The sequence below is a fragment of the Falco rusticolus genome, chromosome 7 (genome assembly GCF_015220075.1).
Source record: "Falco rusticolus isolate bFalRus1 chromosome 7, bFalRus1.pri, whole genome shotgun sequence".
Classification (NCBI taxonomy): Eukaryota; Metazoa; Chordata; class Aves; order Falconiformes; family Falconidae; genus Falco; species Falco rusticolus.
Genome location: NC_051193.1, coordinates 68,786,445 through 68,809,118, shown reverse-complemented (window position 1 = coordinate 68,809,118; position 22,674 = coordinate 68,786,445). Strand labels below are relative to the sequence as shown.

At 37.1% G+C, this 22,674-nt stretch overlaps 1 long non-coding RNA gene across 1 annotated transcript; it reads right to left on the bottom strand.

Moving 5' to 3' along the window:
* Positions 1–1,586: 1,586 nt before the first annotated feature.
* LOC119151413 lies at positions 1,587–20,984 on the bottom strand. Its single transcript, XR_005105411.1, has 4 exons — positions 20,975–20,984; positions 19,972–19,976; positions 9,464–9,467; positions 1,587–1,761 (listed from the first exon to the last, which is right to left on the bottom strand). It is a non-coding gene; the product is annotated as an uncharacterized LOC119151413 (long non-coding RNA).
* Positions 20,985–22,674: the final 1,690 nt, after the last annotated feature.

The following is a 22,674-nucleotide window of genomic DNA, read 5'->3' as shown; positions in this document are numbered from 1 at the left end:
CTAGGTTTTATACTACAGTGACAGTTTGAGTGACTTAGCTAAACCAACACAGGAAATATGTAAGAGAAACAGGATGATATTTCAGCATATATATGTATTTATTTATTTATTATTTTTTATGTTGTTTTAACCACAGGGCCTGCCCCTACTAATGAAAAAATGAAAGATTTAATCCCCCAGTGTATATCACTGTGTCACCAACCTTGATTGACTTTAAATAATGAGGAGGATGGTGAGAGTCAGATCACATTAAAACACCATCAGAAAAGCTTGGGTGAATTTGATTTTCCCATATGTATGAGAAGGACATTTCCTGCACCCAACAGCATACCTGAAAGTAGGAAACCTTTTGCAATCACAGAAAAGTTATACCAAAACAAGCAAAGACATGAAAAAAGCACCCAACATTTATCCTAATCATCAAAATATATTTCAAGCCACCAGCTGTTGAGCTAACTTGGACATTTCTCAACCTCAGGGGATATTTGTTTTGACCCTTTTGGCTTTTTGATTTAATAATTTTGCAGTGTGATTGAATTCTAATATTCAGGTGTCTGGGAAGAGATGGCTGGTGCTGAGCTGGTATCACTAAGGCTAAGCAGATGGGATACATCGTGTCTGGGATGAAGCAGCTGATATTTCTTGTTAGGGATGTTTGCACTGTGTTGCAATTAAACACACACAAATATACATACCTAGTTTTTGTGTTTTCTGGTATGGGTGGGTTTTTTTTCCTAAAGAAAAAGCTGACTTCTCACCTGTTTGTGAGAGATAAGCTATAATGTACTGTTAACATACACTTTTTATCTCTGCTCAGCAATAAAGATGGTTTATAAATGATATCTCTGCCATAAGGTAAGCAAAGATAATAGACCTGATTTGTACGCAGCATATGGGCCCTTGTATCCAATTTATTTCCTTTTTTATTTCTTAGGATTTGCCTAAGTCCTGTGTTCTGTTTGTTTAGAGTTTAATCCAAAAATGAATCTTAATGACATCTCTTCATATTTTGCATTGCCCCTATTATTAACAAAGTATAATTCAGACATCTGCTAAACTTTCCCCCAATGTAATCTTAAGAAAGACAAAACTAACACAGCTCTAACCAATAATTGTGATAATCTGTACTGTGGAACTTTAGCATCTGCATTTAATGGAAATGTGTTATTAATGAAAATATGCAGTTTAAAACCAGCTTCTGAAATTTACTCACTTATCTGGGGGAGGAACATTTTTTGTTGCTATACTAGCATTAAGCATGCATTTTGGATCATGCTGTTTTTTTAAAAAAATATATTCTTTGATACAGAAGAGTAAAGTTAAATTAGTATAGTTCAAAGAAAGCTACAAAATAGCTTAGTGGGTCTACTTTCTGCCTAATGGCTGCGAGATTTCATAGCATCATAAAAACATAGAACGGTTTGGGTTGGAAGGGACCTTCAAGACCATCTACTTCCACCCCCCACCACAGGCAGGGACACCTCTTACCAGCCCAGGTTGCCCCCAGCCCCGTCCAGCCTGGCCTGGGACACTGCCAGGGATGGGGCACCCACAGCTGCTCTGGGCAACTGCGCCAGTGCCTCGCCACCCTCACAGGGAAGAATTTCTTCCTAATGTCTAATCTAAATCTGCCCTCTTTCAAATTAAAACCATTCCCCCTTGTCCTATCACTCCATGCCCTTGTAAGAAGCCCCTCTCCACCTTTCCTGTCGGCCCCTTTAGGTACTGGAAGGCTGCGGTAAGGTCTCCCTGGACCCCTCTCTTAGGAGAGGCACTCCAGCCCTCTGAGCATCTTTGTGGCCTCCTTTGGACTTCAACGGGTCCATTTCCTTCTTATGTTGGGGGCCCCAGGGCTGGAGGCAGCACTGCCAGGGGGGTCTCATGAGAGTTGAGTAGAGGAGCAGGATCACTTCCTCAAGCTGCTGATCACTGTTTTTTTGATGCAGCCCAGGATCTGGTTGGCTTTCTGGCCTGCAAGTGCACATTGCAAACCTGCCAATATCCAAAACTGTGGTTCCAAAACCTTCACCAAGCTGTTTCTAGCCCTGGAATATCAAAACTCTCTCAGGAAGGAGTCTGACCACTGTATTTTTGGAAGTCAGATCACAATCTCCTGTGAGATGGCTGTACTTTAAAGACTTAGTTCTTCCTTAGTTTCTGTATCAAAGGACTTTGGCACATGGGTTGCCATTTGCAAATCAATTCTGTGTTGGATTTAATTTAAGTTTTAGTTTTAACATGACCACCAAAAACTCAGTAATAGCTCTTATGTGCTACTGCATCCATAACTACCACAACAATTTAAGACGCTGCAGTCATGGCCCATGTGGATATGAGATATAAATTACGTCTCTAATGGAAGTTAAAATGGTGGTAACAGATGATGTGTCCACTTGAATCCTATCTTGGATGAAATAAAAATGAGTTAGCTTAAACTATTTTCAAGATTATTCTGATTAAACTAGCTTCCCTTTGAAATGGACAAAATAAATTCATACAATCTAGAAGAACAGCCCATAAAAAATAAGTGATTTTTTTTCATTATGAAATCTTAGTTTCACTGAAATCCATTAAGACTTAACACAAAATTTCTTTGTATCAAATTCTTGTTGACTTCCAAGGGATGGGGATTTCACCCCAACTTTTTACAGTGCCAGAGTTTGCCAAAGAAAATTTACATTATCTTCCCTTTTCTTCAGTGCAAAATAAGCCAACCACCTGCTTTCACACCTCCTATTTGGAAGTGCTCCAGAAACTGAAGCCTGAATGCAGACTATGATTTATAGTTCTTGCCATAAATAAGACAACACATCCCCCAAACTGTGCTTTTCCCCCTTCAGATCGGTAGAGCTTGAATAAGAACACCGTCTACCAGGCCCGTAGAAAAATCAGAAAGATCTTGCTTAGATACAGAGGGTCTCTTTTGACACGTTGCCTAAGGGGCAGGTTTTGCCCTTTTATTTCTAAATGCCAGGTGACTAAATGCAATAAAAGCCAGAGTTGGGTTCTGGAGGAAAAAAGGTATTTACTCAGAATCTTGTAAATTTTCCTTGATCCTACTTCCAGAAAGGAGAGACTGAACAAGAGAGTGTCATCTCCCATGTTCACTGCTAACGAGTGTTATGAAGAAGCCATGTTTCATTAACTCATTTAAAAAAGAGACAGCTGAAGATGCACAGGGTGCCCATGTCCCATCTGGGCTTTGTCTCCACAGACAACAGTACCACTGTGGTATACATTTCCTATAGGTAGCTTACAGAAGAGGACAATGAAGCTTTACTAAAGGTGTAGTTAGCGATATTATCTGATTTCATGAGGTTCAAATTCCCTCAGATGTCAAGAGGCAGTGTTCTGGCTAAGTTCTCAATATTCAGATGAGACCTAAAACTAAATTCTCGCATTACTTACAATCTTTTAAAATGTCTTGACAGTCAGGTATCTGTGCAAGGACATTAATGTAAAAAAAATTAATGAAAATTCCTCTTGTTGTTAGATGTATGTTGTAGGAGCTGTAAATCTTATTAAACTCACTGCATTCCACACATCTTGAAAGTACAAAGTGGAAAAGGAGAATTTGAGGCTAGCAGAATAATCAGTTTAATTTCAATTAATTTGAATAGTGTCAGCAAACAAATCAGATTTGTAAGCACTTGAGGAAAATATGATGATGAATATTGGCCAACTCTGACCATCAAGTAAAAACAGTAACAAGGCAATCTAATTTCTGTCTATGATATTGTACCAGTCGATACAGATGGTGAAGCAGTAGAAGTCATGTAGTTTGTTTTCTTTGAAGCTTTTCTCTCACATGGCATTTTCATTAACAAATTAGGGAAATAAAATAGAATCACTGTACAGGAGAGGCCAAACTGGTTCCATGCTCAGAGTTATCAACTCACAGCACAAAGAGGAGTGAAGCGGCAGAACGGGAACTTGGGTGAATGTAGTGGTGTTTCATATTCAGATTTATGACATGAAGACAAGAAGATGGTTTAGAGCATTCAGAACATGTGAGTTCAGAAATTTCTTAGAAACCATGGAACTTTTTTGAACTAAGCATCAAACTGAGTTTTTAGAATAAAGAGATAAAATGAATAATAATAAATAGTCAACCCATACAATATTGATTTATGAGTGCTACAGGGAGTCAGAAATTAAATTTCTGGAATGTAGTAAGAACCTAATAATTTTAAAGGGTGCTTCACAGAAATGAATACAAATCTGACTTCCATGCTGGAATACAAAGTTTAAAATAAATAGAACTGATATTGAATATATTATACAGGGGAAAGTCAGTTTAATTTCTGACAATGAAATTTTGGGTCTCGCAGAGTTACCAGAGGTCTTTCAAGGGCCACTTAACGCATGGAGAAAGCATGCGGGCAGGATGTTATCCCAAGCTGAACAGGAATCAACAGTGTAATACTGTGTTGTGAAAAGGAAGATGCCAAACTGGAGCAGCAGCTGTAAAAGCGATGTAATTCTGATTTCCTTAGCACTGGTAGCATCCCAAGTTTTGTTGTGATGCACTTGAAACAACAAGCAAACTGGGCAGACAGATTCATCAGGAAAGAAAAGAAGAGAAAGAAAATATTTTGGAAGCATGAACAATGATGAATTATAAAGAATCTGACCTTGCTTAGCCAAGAAAGATATGGCAGGGGTTAGAAAAACTAGCAGTTCTTAAAATAAAAATAGTCAGGTAGAAACAAATTACCATTATTTCATTCTCCATGTCCGGGGCTAGTAGTATAAGTAATAATGGATTGACGTTTCAGCAAGGGTTTAGACAAGGTGTTGGGAAACTGAACTCCAGATGCAATTCCCTGGGACATAGTATTTACCACTAAATATAAAGCACTGAAAGGACCTCTACATGGAATGCCATGAGGTAGAAGAGAGGGAAGGATTACAGGGCTTAGAACATCCTTCCCAGACTAATTTTCTATGATTCAAGAATCATATCCACACATTTCAAGTTCTGTTTTGGGAATTTTAATCTAAGCATCTAATCTCAATAGTTGTACAATATTTAAGTTATGCCTCTAATTATAGCATTTCCAACAAAAATGTTGTTTCTCATCAGAAAGCACTGATCCAATGCTTGCTGGGAATTGCTACGGTATTCCTCAAAGACTAGTTCAGGCAAGATTTATCCCAGGCCATTATAATTTCAAAGTGCTGATTAATGTCATGCCCAGTCTCTGTTAAGAAGTGGTAATGAATGGCAGGCATTTTTTCCATCTATAACCTTGAATTAAGTATGTTTTTCAGTTTACAGGTTGGTATCAAATTTAAGGCTTTGTATGTAGAGGCATTTTACATTGGAATGTGCACATTCAGTAATCAAATGGGGAAGAGAGCACCTTACCACTAAAAAGAGTTCAAGAGATGTTAATAGGCAATTCTAGAACAGGGAACTTTGCATTTCCAAAGAATAAAACCCCTAGTCTATAATCTAATAGGAAAAATGCCAAAACTATTACCAGATCATTACAGGTGAACAAGCTTTGGGAAGAGGAAATTAGTGGGAGCTTCTTGCAGGTACACTGCCTGAAATTATGGCTCTTCTTCCGTGATAAGCATTCCAGCAAGCCAGAGGTAGCTGAGGACCAGGATCCACTCACTGACACAAATAATGGGAAGTCAGAGAAGTTATGGGGTGAGGATCAGCCCTGCTGAATGAGACCACTGGCACCACAAGATTTTATGTATCAAAACATAAACTCTTTCTATGGTAGAAAGCCTTGTCTTCGTGTGCCATTGCAGGCATAAAATAAAACAGAAATGCCTCATGGAAAATGGTGTCTATACAGAGAGGTACTTTAAAGATGAGAGGCCTTGTCTGAGGTAAACTTGTAGACTGCTAGACACGTGCTGTACTTTCACAGCTAGCACGTTACAGTTCTCATTTAAGATCAAGAACATTCCTGAGGTGCTCAAGAAATTACTCTTCTTCATCCTAGCAGGCAGGTTGAAGTACGGACTGCTGCAGCTTCTGTGACCAGACCTCAAAAGCTGAAAAAAATATTTGCCTCCAGGAAAGTCCCACTAAGTTCCTTTCTCAGATGGTCAAACAGCCGTTCTGAATGGTCTTCATCATCATTATGAGTGCACTTATGGATCAGGCTAAATGGAGAAAAATACTCTGCTTCTAATAATGACAAGAAATTTTGCTATCTAATATCTTAAAGCAAGTGCTTTGTCCTTTCAGATAACAACTGAAAAGACAACTTTTAGGATCTTTTAAATAATTTCAAAATGATGATATTTTTCTCCTATTACCCAGGAATAAATTGTTTAACCGACGTTTTCATCAAAGTGCTTAAGGCTAAACTGAAAACATACCCAACCAAAAAGATTCCAAAGGCAGCATTAACTCACTCTCTGCCTACTACGAGGTGTTTCACGAATCTATGTGGTTCATCAGTTTATACACCCACACAGAAAGAAAAAACATAAATCTTCAGATCTCAATCGGTATTTTTTTGTGAAGCAGCACTAGACTGAAGGAGGAGCTTCATATATTCAGAGTGTTATGTGGTAATTTAAAATCCACATTACATTTGATGCAACAAAGTATGATCAAAGGCCAAAGGAGCTGGAAGAAGTGGTACAGCCAGAAGAGTTGCAAGAATTCTTTTGAAGTGGAGGACTTAGTGCTACCTTTAATCCCTGAAAACTACTTTAAGATGCAAAATTCTTGGGAGGGGAAACCTTTGAGGAAATGAACAGGTTAACAAATCTACTTACAATGTCAGGAAATGACACAGCCAGGCTGTACCACAAACTGTACACATGAATACTTTGAAAGACTGTTACAGATGTCAAGAGGTTATAAACATGGTTTGTAGGAAAGAGAAGGGATTCCAACCCCTTCTTTTGTGAGATATACTCACCAACAATGAAAGGAAACTGGTTCAAGAACATGAGTCTGCTCTGGGAGTTAGGTCTTTCTACAAAGGCAGAACCACATTTTGCAAAATCAATAGAAAAATGTTTTTGATAAAATAGCAGGCTTTGATGAAGAACCTATCAGAGAAAGCTACAGCCAGTAATATTGGGTCAGAGAGGTTTGAGCATTGTATTTAAGGACTGAGGAAAAATTAGGTACCCCTTGAGACACTGTAAGAACATTTTTAAAATGCATTTTCAGTATAACTTTACAAAGGCTGAGCACAATGACAAAATTTCATTTATTTCCTTTTGTTCAGAGTGAATGATTTCCTGAAAACTTTGAATGGATTCAGCCATCTCAACCAAACTTCCGTTGGGTTTGATCAGTTTATATTACTAAATTCCACTCAAACTGTGCAAATCTTTACTCACTGTAAACAATTTGGGAGAACAAGATAGTGCCTCCTGGACTGCCCAGCACAGAATTTACATTTCAGGAACCAACCAAACAAAAGATGCAAGGACTCCATTATTTTGCCCATGATTATCTTGGTGGCAACCATTTACAGAAGCAGCTGCAAAGAATACACAGAAGAGGTTGGAGCTGGCTTTGAAAAACTAGATCCAGGTTATTTGAAGAACACCTGACACATTCACAGTTAATCACTTGGGCCATCAGCTTCAGGCAGAATGCCTTCCCAGTCCCTAAGGGAAAGCCACAGTGAACTGGATAATTGAAAGGCAAAAATCAGTGACTAAGAAAATTCTTTCAAATGGCAGAACCATGGTGAGGAGTGTGAATTTTGAAGGCACCACATAGGAAGCTATTCTTGTTTCTCATTTTTTATAGGACTTTATTACAATGATATTTTTTGCAAAAATAAATGTGGATTTCACTTTACATAACTGTAGGCACCAATGAACCTGTGAAAATAGGATACTGACCTAAGGTCAGAATCAAAATATGTTGTTGTGGGTTGATTTGTTATGTTTGCTTTTTTAAAAAAAACAAAACAACTTTCTTTGACATTTCTGCAGATTGGTGTAAATTAAAAGTTTCAGCACCCTATCTTCATTTAAGTTGCATCAAAGTACTGAAATTTATCTACGTCCTTTGAGACCAGAATTTACTTTTTCTCCACATGTCTAGGCTTTTCTTCAGTGGAATGATTTCTGATTAACAAGGAGATCAATATTGTATCCTCTTCTGGAAGATAATTGTTTTTATAAGTCTTTTGATTTTATCACCAGTGGCACAACAGACTATTTTGGTGTTTTGCCATTTTTTAAATCAGAATCAAGCAAAGTGTAACTAACATAATATTCCTTTTTTCTAAATTTAAAATTACCTGTGCAAAAAGGTTTGAAAATCTGTCTGATTACAAAATATTCCATAGCAAAATAAAAATAAGAATCAGGCAGAATGTATGTTTTTAAAATTTTCATTACTTTTATAGTTAATTTGGATATTTGATGGCTTGATTCATAGATTTTGTAATCCGTAAACTTGGTAACATTTCATTGAATCATTTCATTCCACATCAAGATGTTCCAAGACTCCTGATGCAGTGCAGCAGATATAAACTGCAATTTTGTTCCTTAGAAGATATGTGAAATTTAAAAAATTTAACATAATGATTTGTCTGTGTTTCTTTAGAAGTGCTGTTGTTAGTTTGAAGTTTAAATAAATTTAAAACCACAACTGTAAGTATAAGCTGAAGTACAGAAAATGATCTTGCATTCAATGCAGTATTATGCAATATAGTATAATAAAGAGGCTTTCAGCAAAGCCTCAAATCAAACCTTCTGCTGAGAGGCCCCTCAAAGAACGGGTTAACTAAAACCTACATTTAAATCTTACCATTTGGGACAGATCTGTTTTGCTTAACTTACGCCAAGGTATAGGCTATGATGCTTCTTTGCAAAGACATTTTTTAAAATGCAAAGAGGTTTTCATAGATACATTCCATGTTTTAACAGGAGAACAGGGTGATGCACAGGGTGAATTACATCTTGTGATGCAATATCCTCCTTTTATTCTTCTTATCCTTTCTGGTTTAAAAATTTTCAGACTTCATCCCTAAGTGAGGCTTATGCAGTCACCTCAGGTTTTTTCTAATATGTGGCACTGCTGTTAACTCTAAATGAATTTTTTTTTTTTATTATTTTCTTGCTTTCTTATCATAGCAATATCCTGCTGTTCCCTATTCAGCTGGTCTAGTGTAATTCCTTAGATGATTTTTTTGCTACATCATCATGTTTGGTTTGCTTTATTCAGAAAACAAACATTTTTTGTCCTGCACCCGCCTGTCACATTGTCAGTATCACACCTTTTTGGGTCATTTTGTTGTTTGGGTTGTTTGGATTTTTTTTTTTATTTGTTGGTTGTATAAAAGGTCTCAAAGTCAGCCAGATGCTAAAAACTGTGTGAAAATTGGTGACTGGGTAGATTGCAAAGGCTCTGTTCTCAGGGAAAGGTAGACAGAGCTCAGCCAGCTGGGCAACACACAGCCCTGCGCTGGCTTATCACTGCTCTCAGTCACCTACAGCATCTTTGCCCTGTTACCCAGCTAGTTCTATCTCTAAACGGTGGTAGGCAATACAGAAAGAGCTGAAAGTGCCGTGCAAGCACAACAGAAGTATTGTACTAGTGGTGGGCCCTGAACTGAAATAAGGGGCACAGTGAAAATGGTGGAAATGGATGTGAAAAATAAGGGGAGAGAAGAATGAAGAAGGATCTGGCACATATAAATAAATTCATAGTGTGTCAGCTTCATGACTTGCTCATGCAACAGTTTTATTGTGGAGGGAGGATCCTGGCTGGGAACTTGTACTTTTCAGCAGCTTGCAGTACATTTTGGGGAAGAATTCTGTGTTATGTTCACTTACAGATTCTACAGAATTAGAATTAATTAAAAGAAGCCACAAAGAACAAGGAGGAAGAGGAAAGAATAGAAGTATGAAGAGAAACAAATACAGACATGTAATACTTCTCTATATTTGGAATACCACATCTTCCACATATAAACTGTGTGAACACTAAGCAGAAGGGAAATTACAGAAGTATCAAAAGGAAAAAGTTGCTAACAAACAGACTTTTTCTTTAAGAGAAGCAAACCAGTTAAAATAGCTAACATTTAGATGCAGTAGCATGGCTAAGAAATACTCTAAACTAAGCAAAGCTTTAGAAAACAAATTGTAAAAAATCCTTGCCAGATAAATTGATAAAATGATCTAATGCTGTTTATAGTCATATTTGGATGGATGGGAAGGGCACAGCGGTGTGACTAGAATATATTCTGCTAGTTAAAAACTGCATTCTCCAAGCTTAAAAAAAAACATTCTTGTATCATATCTGGGCCAGAAAAAAACAAGTCACATTCAAGAATAAAAAAGAAAAAGCATATGGAGAACATCCAGCTAAGCAATGATCAGAGGAAAACCAGCATATTCAGGAGGGTTTTTCTGCTATATTAAAAGTCAGTTTTGAGAACAACTTCATATTGTTTCATTTGATCATTGGAGGAATGAAAACAACACTGGTAGGCTTTGCTATCAAATTATATTGGTGGGGTTTTACTTTTGCTTCAAAAATTCAACATACGGAATTTTAGAGCTGAATTAGAAATACGCCTTCAGTTATGTTAGCTGTTTGAAAATTCAACAGAAAATAGTTATTATGAAGTTTTACTCATTTCAGCACTATCTGTTCAGTGATGTCTTATTTAACAGCAGAAAGTCTGTAAGTACCAATAATGAAATAATAATATAGGAAATGCTTTCTTTTGAGACTATGTGTTTTTCTCCTTTATAAGAGGACAGTTGCTTTTAACCACCTGACAACCCTTAATTAGATTAAAACAAAGTCTATTATCCCACTATAAATTTACAAATATAGCAAGTCGGCACACTTGATTCTGTAACAGAGACAAGATATAATTAGATGTCCACCAAACAAGAAAAAGATAAGGGAAAGATTGCCTTTTGAAAAGACGAAGTCTTGTCATTAAGGATGTCCTTGATTTAAGTAATGGGAACCAGGCTGTATCATTTAAGGTAAACCTACTAAAGCATCTCATTTAAATATGATGTAACTTCCTGTAATATCTGTTTCATATTGCATCTGACTTTCAGCTGGATTGCTGATCCTTGTGCCTTTACATGAGTGAAGTGGCATATAAAATGCGACCACATGAAACTATGCTTCTTAAAGAAGCATGAGTGATCTTGAATAACTGCCTGCTTAAGAATAAGCAATGATTCACTAAATTTTTCACTTAGAGGGCAATATCTCAATACAAGACTTAATTAATCAATTACTTTATATGTTGGTAAAGTTAGATACAGAAATTGTTCAGGGGGAAAAAAAAAAAAAAAAGCCAGACCATGAGCATAAGACTTTAGGAAAGTCTTATGAGAAATGTAATCTCATTAGAGAAGCCAACCATCATACCAGGAAGGATAGTGTCTTCTAAAGTGGAACTGACAGCTTGTAAAGATTTCTCAGAAACCGATTTTCCCTATCTAAGTTAAGGTTGCTGAGTCACTGCAGGAACTATTACCGACTTTGGCACGTGTTTCTGCGGTACATTCTCTTTCAGAAGACTTTATTTAGACTAAATCATAAACCTTAAATTGTAGAGACGTAGTAGCAGAAAACTAAAACCCCATTTTTTTCAAACCACATTTTTAATTATATCTTTAAACACTTTAGGCCACTTTATAGGTACTTCTACAACTAAGATAACGCTTTTTATTCTTAAATAGATTGTTTCCTGTAATAGTCCAGATACTAGTCTCTAAACTAGGTTAGAGAGGATATACAGGGACTGTATTACAGCATTTTGAACACGTGTATTATCTGTCCCGGCCTGTAGTTCAGCAATACAGTATTTCCTCTGCTAGCAACAGACCACAGGATCTGCGCTGAGTTTATGAGGCCTCAGGACTGTGGCTTGTCAAGGCTACTTCGTCTGACCTTGTCTCAGTCTGCCTGGAACTTCACTTTGACCTGGATTAGCTGTAACAGTATTTTTCTTTCATAACCTGCTGGCCATTTAAGACTATATTAAGACCAATTAAGGTTGGTTTTAATATGGCTTATCTTCTTATGGCATAACCATAGTTTTACGTATAGTTGTAATAAGTAGTCGTTCTGTATAGAGGGAGATATTTGTGACTCTAATGTAGAAGCAACGTAGAGAACTGCAGTCCTGGTATGTTAGTGGAGGCTTTGGGAAGTCGCAGGATGCAGTAGAGAGCACAGGCATGAGACAAGAGATGGTCACAGGCTGGCACTGGAAAGCCCGTGGCTATGAATGACTCATCAATGGTTAGTTACAGAAATGCAGATCTAGACAAAACTGGTTTCAGGGGTCTCAAAAGTGCACCATATTTAGTAAATTTGGGAGTAATGTGGACTTGCAGACCAATGAAGAAAAAGCAAAGTGTAAAAGACAATTAGCAAGCAAGTAAAAATTACCCCAGCAGATCCTAAAGTGAAGAAGAAACAACCAGTGCTGACATCATAGTCTTCCCAGTGAAGGAGCTGGGCTGCCAGTGATTCACCATACGCTGCTCTAACAGATGGAAGGATCCTGAGGGTCAGTTTTCAACACCAGAAAAAAGATTACCAGCTAGGAAATGTGTGATATCAATTCTAACCAGATTATTAATGAGGGGGTTTTTTGGCCTTGGTTTGTTTCAAGATTTTGTTATGGTGATAGCCTTTTCTTTATGTTCCTTATTTTCTTCTTTTTCAGTTAGAGTTAGATGTTGGCTAACTCTTTAATTAGACTGTTAAGATTTCAGTTACACTAATAATAATATCTCCTGGCTTTACATAAAATTGTTTCCTTTTTACCCATAATGATTTTAAGCAGAACTGTGGATATTGTGATGATATAAATCCATTGTTGTTTGTATATCTTTATTTAAATTGTGTGGAGTCCTTATATTAGGTTAGAGAAAACTCTTTGTTGAAATGGTAAAACAGATTCTTATCTCCCACTAAGATGCCTCATGGTGAATCTATTGTTTTTCAGCAGAGGTCATATAGCTGCATACAGTGAAATAATAACAATGCCTATCTTTTACATAGTGCTTATCCCAAGTAGGTCACTAAAGGATGTACCATTTGTCCCATTATAAGCAAGAATCCGCAGGCATGCAGGCTCAGGATCATTAGCATTTTGATGTCAGAATTTCTATTCTCTATGGACTAGATGACGTTGAAGATTAGAAATTTATATGTGGACCTACGGAAGAAACCATAACTGACCTAGATGGCCTTCCACATAATTTATTCTAATCTGACAGCGGATTTAGCATGTTTTTTGGCTAAAGACATGCTTCAGGATTCAGTCCAGAACTTGCTGAAGCTGTTAGAATAATTCCCTCTGAAGAAGTCTGTAATGGGATCCACAGACCATTCCAGCCCTTTTAAACTCTGATGCAGTCCACAATTTTTTAATGTCTTTTAAAGAAAGAGATGTCTTCAAGTACTCTTAGAGGATGTGGCTCTCCTATTAAAAATACAAAAATATATTTTTATATAATAGGTAAAAGCTGGAGCCTTTACCATCAACTGTGAATACACCATAAGTTCTAAAAGCTTTGGCTTTTGTCAGCTTACTTTATGGTCCTAACATTTTTTCAAGAATGTAGTGCATGCAGTTAGTGAACAGAAACAAGAGAACATGGAGTTAAACTCAGAAACCAGGTTTAAGTCCCCTCTATGCTCATAAACACTCTGCAGGTGGGATCCACAGCAGGGATCTGCTTGCTGATATACATGCATTAGACTGAATGCTGGAGATACATGCAGCAGGGAGCGTGACACGGAGGAGAGGTGACAGACGTGGTGACGGTCCCTCACCCTGTTGCAATCCCCCTCCTCCACAGCCCCTGCGGAGGACTCTGCATTAGCTGTGCACGTGGAGCTGCCTGGCAAACGGCTCTTGGGTCGCCATCAGAGGGCTAAAAGGATCAGTCCTATCTTGCCTCTTCCCTCTTGCCCGGCTGCCCTGAGAAAAAAAATGCACATGGGAAAATATGGCAGATACTCCCCACGATCTGCTCCAGCCAGGGTAGTCAAGCAGGAAAAACAGAAGGAAAAAACCTGCGGGCAAATCCAAGAGAGCATAAAGACCTGCCAGGGTCAATTAATACACCAGGGAACTGGTGTTTAGCATAGCTAAAAGACCTTCCTGAAGTGGATAGCTTCTGAAATACAATTTTAAAATAGTTATGAGAAATATCGTGTGAATAAAATTTTGAAGGCCATAATGTTCATTAGAAAATACAACTGTATTTGACAGCAAGCAGTACATTTCTAACATGAGGAAATTCATGTTATTTCAGGCATGTAATACTCTGTACTCAACAGAGTAATGCTGTTAGTGTTTTACTCATGAATTTTCTATTATTTGCTACGGTTATTTCACTCTCATTCTTCATCAGCTGTCAAAAGCTATATCCATATGAGTACCTGTCACCTTCTAGAATCAATGCAGAGAAGGCGTTCGTCTGACAGTGCATTTCTCTACAATTTCAAATGAAGATCAGCCTTTGAAACAGATAAATCCTGTCTCCTGATCAAACTCTTTTGCTGGATTATTTGGGCTTGCAGAAAGTTATCTCTAAACAATTTATCTCTTCTAACAAGGTAGAGAAATGTTTGCTGTGAAATTGTTATGCTTTAAATGACAAGTGTGCAGCTTTCCAAATTCACTGCAACTTAGCAGACACCGGTATCTTTGGGGATAAAATGTATAAAGTAATTGGAGTTATTCAAATTTAAAAAAATGAATAGCTGCCAAATATATATAACCAATATTTTTTCTCAACCCAGGAAAGAAAAATATCAACACTACTAATTCAGGCACTTGAAATAAGCAGTAACCCTAATCAAATCCCACAAATAGAAAACATGGCTCAGGTAAGGAAGATTTGTTTCTTTATATTTACCACATATATACCATATATTATATCGATATACCCTAAACCTGAATGGAATTTTTATGTTTTGGCCCATGTTTATTTAAAAGACATTTTGCACTGGCACAATTTCTGTCTTTCAAATTCCTATTTCTTTCTCCACCCCTGCCCCAAACATTGCTTTAGCTTTGAAGTTCAGAGAAGTGTGTTACAGAAACTTCAGAAACTAGAAGGAACTCCTTTACTTGTGTAATTTGTTTTACTAGCAGGGATGATCTCTAACTGGAAAACAATGATGTTTGCTAACAAATTTTAGGATAATACACACTCTATGCTTTTGTATTTCTGAATATGAGAGGTATATCCAGCAATATGTATGTAATATTATGGGTTAAAAACAAAACCCAAACCCCCATAGTAAAATATATTATAAATTGCAAAGGCAGGTATTTAAAAGAGGGAAATACCACGTTCACTGCTCTGCAATTAAATACTGCTTTGCTTCCATCTTGAGTAATGAGTAAACCAGGAGTCCTATCAAAAAGAGTATGTAAACTATCAACTGAAAATTACAATAAAACATAGAGGTTCTGAATGTTCAGAACCACAATACGAGCATGGAGAGGAGTCATTTTAACTACAGAGTTGATGTATTTGGCTGAAGAAGAGTAGCTGGGGGTACTACATGGCTCGGAGCCTGGTTAGCACAAGGGAACAGTGTATACTCGGTGAGGGAGCCCATTCTTAGACCGTTCCACAGGTGCCTTGACTTTCTTTTGAGAAATGGGTGGAGACATGCCTCTCACCCTTTCCTCCTCACCTCAGGAGAAATAATACATATAGTACAATTTCTGACCTCAGGAAGGGATGGATAGGTTTGTTGATCTAAAAGGAAATAATCTTTTTACACCAAAGTTGTTTGAGAGAGGGGCAGTAGAGGTGATGGGAGCCATGTACGGACTTGGCTTCTAGGCTACCGCGTGTCCAGGCACACAGTCATGGTCCGAGCCCTGCAGCTCCTGCTCCTAGTCCTTGAATTTGACATGTGACTGTTCATGCCTTTTAATTACAGAGTCAGGATACCTAAGCTGTGTATGAACAACAGAAGCAAGCCGCGAGCTTTTCATATTTCAAGTCATCAGCCAGATGCAAGTGGAAGGGGCAGGCAACAAAGGACAAGGTGCCGCTGCATCACTGCTGGGAAGGCTTCTGCTGCGTGCAAATCTCCTCGCATGTCTGCTGCAAACAGAGATCCTCTAAAATGAAACCCTGGAAGAATATTTCATAGCAGATTTCTAAGTCTTCCTGTATAGCACAGTCGCTGTGTGGCTCATCTCAGCAAGATCTTTTTGGAACAGTTAGATAAATGAATTGAGGAGGATGGATGGCAATGAACGCTGCCCGTTTGGGCTGCTACACAGAAATGCATCCTCTCGTGTATGAGATGGGACCTCATTTTGGGCATCCCACAAAAATCCCATGTAACAAAGGGTCCTTCATGAAGCAGAAGGTGAAGAGTGAGTTAAAAGGCTGTTCACATAAGAATGAAAAACCTCAAACACAGGGAAAGGAAAATAGGCCACAGAGAAGAAAATGACTTAGAAAAAGTCAACTGTAATGCTAATGATATAGAAACATCTGGATTTTTCCTTTCTTGTTCATACTAGGCTTTAGTTACATACTTTTTTTTCCCACATTCTGCCCTGTCTGGAGTTTATTTAATAACCACACAGAACAGTCCTGCTATAAACTGACTCCTCATATGTCCTTTGTGCATTGAAAGGTGTATTTCAGAAGGTGCCTAGTATCCACTTCCAGGAGCTATGCTAATCTTCTCTGTATTATTCAAGTTTTAGTGCACAGCTTGCCAAAGCACATACACTATAGAAAAGATGCTCTCACCAATACTGGTAATACAGTTCTTAAAATAAAAAGGTCATGCTATACCACACCTTTGCTGTCTTTCACAAGCTTAAGTGAAACTGAAATGATGCATAAATCTGGAGCAAAAAATCAGGATAGGACTCAACCTGGACCAATCCATACTTATACAGACCACTATACGTAGCTTATCTATATCTCTATCTATATGCTTATATATATATCTACCTATATGCTTATGTGTATGTTTGACTATCTAAATATAGATACATAAAAAATGTATAAATACAGTGTGCTTGTGCACATGCTCGTGTGTGTGTCCTATGTGTGTGTAAAAATGTTGAGAAACAAGTAGTGCGGTAGACAGGTACAGAGCAAATTACTACTACGGCAGCCCAAAAATGCAGGCAGTCAGAAAACAGCTGTTTTTCTTGTTTTAATGTTAAATGTAAACAGTTATAAAGGACATTATCATGTGAGGCAGCAAGCAGAGATCTGTCTTCCAAGCCACTCATGCTAGAGAAGGTTGATGTGGCATAGAAGAAACGATGCAAATGCAGAGGAAATTGTGAGATTGGTGCCTCTGGATTTTTCATAGTCTGGGTATAATCTGAATTCATGTCACAGCAGAAGATCTTTACTTCATGACAAATGGTTCACAGTATTGCCAGTATTTCTGTAGCTTAGCTTTGCTGGGTAATCTTCATCACAGTTTGTAGGTATAACAAGTTTGTAGAAGCTTTTTCCTTGCATTGTGATAAATAAGCAATATTACTTAGTTTCAAATGTTTGGAAAAGAATTAATTGCACAAGGGATAAAGGAGAAAAGTATTAGACATCTAAACTGAAAGTAGGAGTGTCCAGTCTGACCACTAACACAATGATCACATCTGCTGGGGTTTGGAATGTAACCTTACATTCCTTACAAATATTTGCACTGATAAAAGGAGGGTCATCAAAAATGCGACCTTCCAATCTTGCCTTGTGATACACTCCTTGAACATCGTGATGTACCTGGAACTCCAGAACTTACAGTGAATGAAACTTAAAGGCTTACAACATAAAATAAAACTCAGGTCCTTCCCTGCTTTTATAGGCATGTACTGTGCATTTTGTTGCAGACCTCCAAGAGGATTCACCTTAGCGAAGGTACCTTAGCAGGGTCCTGCACAAACCAAAGGTCCAATATAATGCTGCAGAGCACCTGTAATTTGCTGCACCTCTCATAAAATGATCCAGATCTTCATCTGCCAGCTTCTGCAGTCAGCAAAGAGAAATGCCATGACTCCAGTTATTTTCCTTCTGTTCTGGACACCCTGTTTTTTGACGGAGATCACTGTCTTCCTCCTTGAATTACTACAGAAGGGAATCTGATGTACCTCAGTAAGGAAGAAGAAACCTTTTTCCCCTCTTCATTGTGCAGCTACTAGTAATGATCTGTAAAACTGAACCTCCAAACATGAGGTTCCTATGACCACAAACCTGAGTTTATCCAGTCTTCACAGCTCAACTTCCTAGCATGACTACTGTAACAAAATGTTAAAAAAAAAATACTGAATTCAACTTAAAATTGATAGCAAAAATTTTTAAGATAATTTCTTTCTTAACTCAGTATTCTTAAATTTTGTCTTCTGCTAAAAAGACATAGTCTTGCCATTCCTATAATTGTAGAAGAAAGTAACTTAAATGCAGTCTACTTTAAATTCGCTCAATTTTCCACTTGTACATAATGTTGAATTGTAAAAAGGAAAGCCAAAACCAAAGCGGAAATGTATAGAAATACAGTTAACTACAAATTTTTCATGAAAGTAAGTATCATACTTAAAGTAACCTATCCCTCAAACTTTTCATAGATGACAAAGTAAATCAGTGCATGGACAGACTTACAAATAAACATCATGACCAAATAGATTGGAGAATAATATGAATGTGATGCGGCTCCCTTTAATCGGGGGAAAAAAAATAAAAAGAAAATACTGATTTCAAAACTAACCTGCAATGCAGATGTAAGTGAAAAGTTGACTAAACTCATTGCTTCTGAATAGGAAATAGAATATATGCTCGCTAGGGACCTTTAATATGAAAAGCTTCAATACTTTTATAAGATCTTATTTAATTGCTTAAAGTACTCAACTGTGTATTATTAGTATAACTACAATAATTGGGAATGTCTCTCCTTTCTCGATTCCCATTTGTTTGTTTTTCTAATCATATAAGCCTGATAAGTCATATGTGCTTTTTGTCACCTAGAAGTAGTGTCTAATACTGGTGAGAAAGGTTTTCTTGAAAATGACAGAGTTAATGTGCATGCCTTGCTACTGCAATCCTCGCTTACAAAGCCATGCTAACACCCTGCTTGAATAAATGAAATTACGCACACTAAGATATACTGCAGTACTTCGCACCAACTCTCAGATTTTCTTAACATGGTTCTTTAATGGGGAAAATGTCTTAACATTCAGGTTGTGAGTCAGAGAGCAATGAATTACGTATTGGTTCCTGAAATGGGAATGCACAAACCAGCCTGAGAAGGTATAGGAGGTCAGGCTTACAGCACTGGCATTTAAATCATTTGACTTTCAAGTCAAACCAAAGTTCGACATTCAACTGAGTGTGCTACAAATTTGGAAGGACTTACCTAAACAGAAATGCAAGGCTATTCTAGTTTAACAGTTGTCTTCTTTCATTCTTTTATTTTGTTTGTTTGGTTTTTGGTTTTTTTGTGCTAAAGCACTGAGAAAGTAGGGTTCACTTTCTGCAAATACTCATTTAATCTCATTTTCTTGTTTCTATTAATTGAAAGGAATTGCAGTCATTTCTGAGGATTTAAATGTTTTGGAATATTGTACAAGTGTTAGAAGTGTGTCTCATCTGAGGAGTCAGAAAATTGTAAAGGAAATTTAAAATCATGTCACAAATGTATATGTATAAAGCATGTGTATGTGTCCTTTTTCATGTCCATAAAATGTCAGTAAAGGGGAGTATCTCTGCATTCTGTCCATCATTATTCCTACATTTCATCTTCACGGAACAAAATCTGCCTTTTTTCATCAAGCAGTTTCAAAGTATGAAAATTACAGCATTCCATCTTTAGACACATTGTTCCAGACCTCATCACAAAGAATTTTATCTATGTGATCACCTACCCAAAAGCTATCGGAGTAGAAATATTGATTTCACTCCAGAAATACACCATTTTAACAGAATCTTTCTGGCAATTGTGCTTTTTAAGAATGGTTGTGCTCAGCTTGGCACACTGACTGATCCTCACCACGGAGCCTTCTCACTTTTGCACAGAGCATGTTAAAGGTGTAAACACACACATGCATTTGAGTTGGATTTTCTGTAATAGTTTACACAAGGTCATCATTCTTCAAGGCTTTCTACATTCAGAAAACCAGGATAGGGTCATCAGTATGACTTTCGTTCCTCTTTTGTTACTTCCTCCTGTATATGAATCCTGTCTATACAGAGGAAGATAGATAACAGACCCAGTGCACAGAGTCAAGATTCTTCTTATTCTATACAAGATGTCCCCACCAAAGTGTACTATACTATAAACCCTTCTATTCATGCATGCATTTTTGCAGTCACATCTGTTAGCAATAATACAGAGTTCTAAGCAGAAGACGTGCGTGTTTACGTGTACAAGAACGTTCCTGCTGTGCTCAGCCCCCCATTTGTGGCTTTACATTGGACAATGTTGCTCAGTACATATTTCTCTCACCTCATTTTCTGTGAAGTCTGTTTCACTGCTCCCCTAGCTTTTCAAAAGAGATACCATAGGCTTCCTGCCTTAGTCAGTTGATGTATTTAATTTGGGGATATATAGTGCGACATATTATATGTGTCATACTGAATGTTTTTCACAATCCTTCTGAAATATATATTATTCCTATAAATACTCCGATTTATATTTGAAATCAGTGTGGCCAGGATTTTACCATCAGAGTGTACTAATTTGTTTTAGGAATGCAAATTATTGTTAAACAATTCACCAGGTCTCTACTCTGTGACAGAAGTATTTTAGCGATCTCTAGTTCGAGCCTTCACTCTCAGTGGCACTTCAAGTAGAATTAAAACATTTGTTTTGTACTTCAATGACCAAATGTAGTTTCTCCATGCGGCACCATAACACTTCTTTAGATAGAAGAGCTCCTTTTAAAGTGAAATAAAGAAAAATATTGACTGAGCAATAAAGAAATATAGCCCTCCGTGTACTTGCTTTGGGAATTCCTTGTAGCTAAACCCTCCATACACAACCCCAGGAATTTATATGCACATATACGTGTGTGAACAGCTCCAGATAACTGAGCTTACCCCTACAAAAAGTAAATATAAAGATTGATCTCTATTATGATAAATCATTTTGGGGTTACTAAAATATTATCTGATGAAGTAGTCAGCGTTTGTCAACTTTTTTTTGAGAGAAAACAAAATTGTCAATTGAAAATGATGATGCCATTATTTTTGCCAGAAATACATAAATGGTTGCAAGTGTTTATCATTCACTTTACCTCTATTGTCCACCCTCCTGCAGTGAGACAAGAAGTTCAGTTACTCAGAATAAACATTAAGTTCAGGGAGGCACATTAAGGTGTGTGGGGGGGGCTAGATGTGGATGTGTTGCACAGCGTTTCTCGGTAATTTTACTTGACATTTGGGGTTAAGACAGAGAACAAAATAATTTCTAGAGGAATTGTGACACTCAGCAATATCACATTTCAAAGTTTTGAAGTGACACAGCTTGTAACATCCAGTACTTCAGGTTATGGCAAAGCCAAAAATTAGTTCTTATATAGGTAACTAGAAGAGGGGTGACTTTCATTTCTAAGTAGCTAAAGCATATCTTTATATATACTGTATATATTACCATATATATTAGGTATAAGATATACAAAAATTTATTAAGGCCTATGTCTGAATGTTGTGCATTCTGAAAATTCAAGAACAATTCTGAAAGGAGAATTGTGGAAAAAAATCACATTTCATTTCAAGGAAACAGATTAAATAGATAGTAATAGGTAAAAGGCAGGTTTAAGATTGTCAAGGATGAATGTCAAATGCATTTATCAAATGACTATGCACATAATGGGTCACAGCTTCCACATATATATTTGTTACAGACATGTGTAGCTGCTTAAATGTACCTATTAATTGCAAACACTGGAATACAATCTGTTCCTGTTTTACAGTGCTTTCCTACACGCATATCAGAATGAGATAATCCTATAAAGACAAGATTAAATCTGAGAAATTGAAGTAACAAATGCTTTAACTCTTTGAGAGACAGAAGATGAAAATATTTGTCTTTTAGAACCTGAAGAGACGGTGGACATAAAGTAGAACATTTGAAAATATTTCCAGGAATGAAAGTACAGAAGATTGATATTTTTGCTTTTCTGTTTTCCCTTTGAGATATTCACATCCTTATTTTAATTAACTTGTTCATATAAATACAGCAGGATTGTTGTATTTTTTTAAATAACTCTTTACTGAATATGTCAACAAGATAATATATAGTGTATAGTGAGGTTTTGAAGTTAACAATGCGTGCAACATGGCAGATTGCAGAAAACAGATAACGCAGACTTCAAACCATCTATTTTTCCATGTTAAAGATAGAAAGTATACCAAACACAGAACAGAATCAAGTGTGCATGTCTCAGTTAAAATCAATTTTGTGAAAGATCATCTTCAGATGTTTGGGACCGAGTGATGATAATAATTTGGTAGCTTATCTGTTTCTGAGAGGGTCAGAATTCAGCTCTCACGAGGCACATTTCCACAGAGCCCCAGTACAATAAAAGCTTGCCAAATCTCTTTTGTGCTAGTTTTCCAGATGGACTACTAGCCAGTGTCCTTTTAAAGAGCAAGACATTCTCTGCTGTACAAACATTTAATGTCAAATGCTTCAATATTGCCTGCAGTATCATCTGGGATATAAAGCACCCTGTT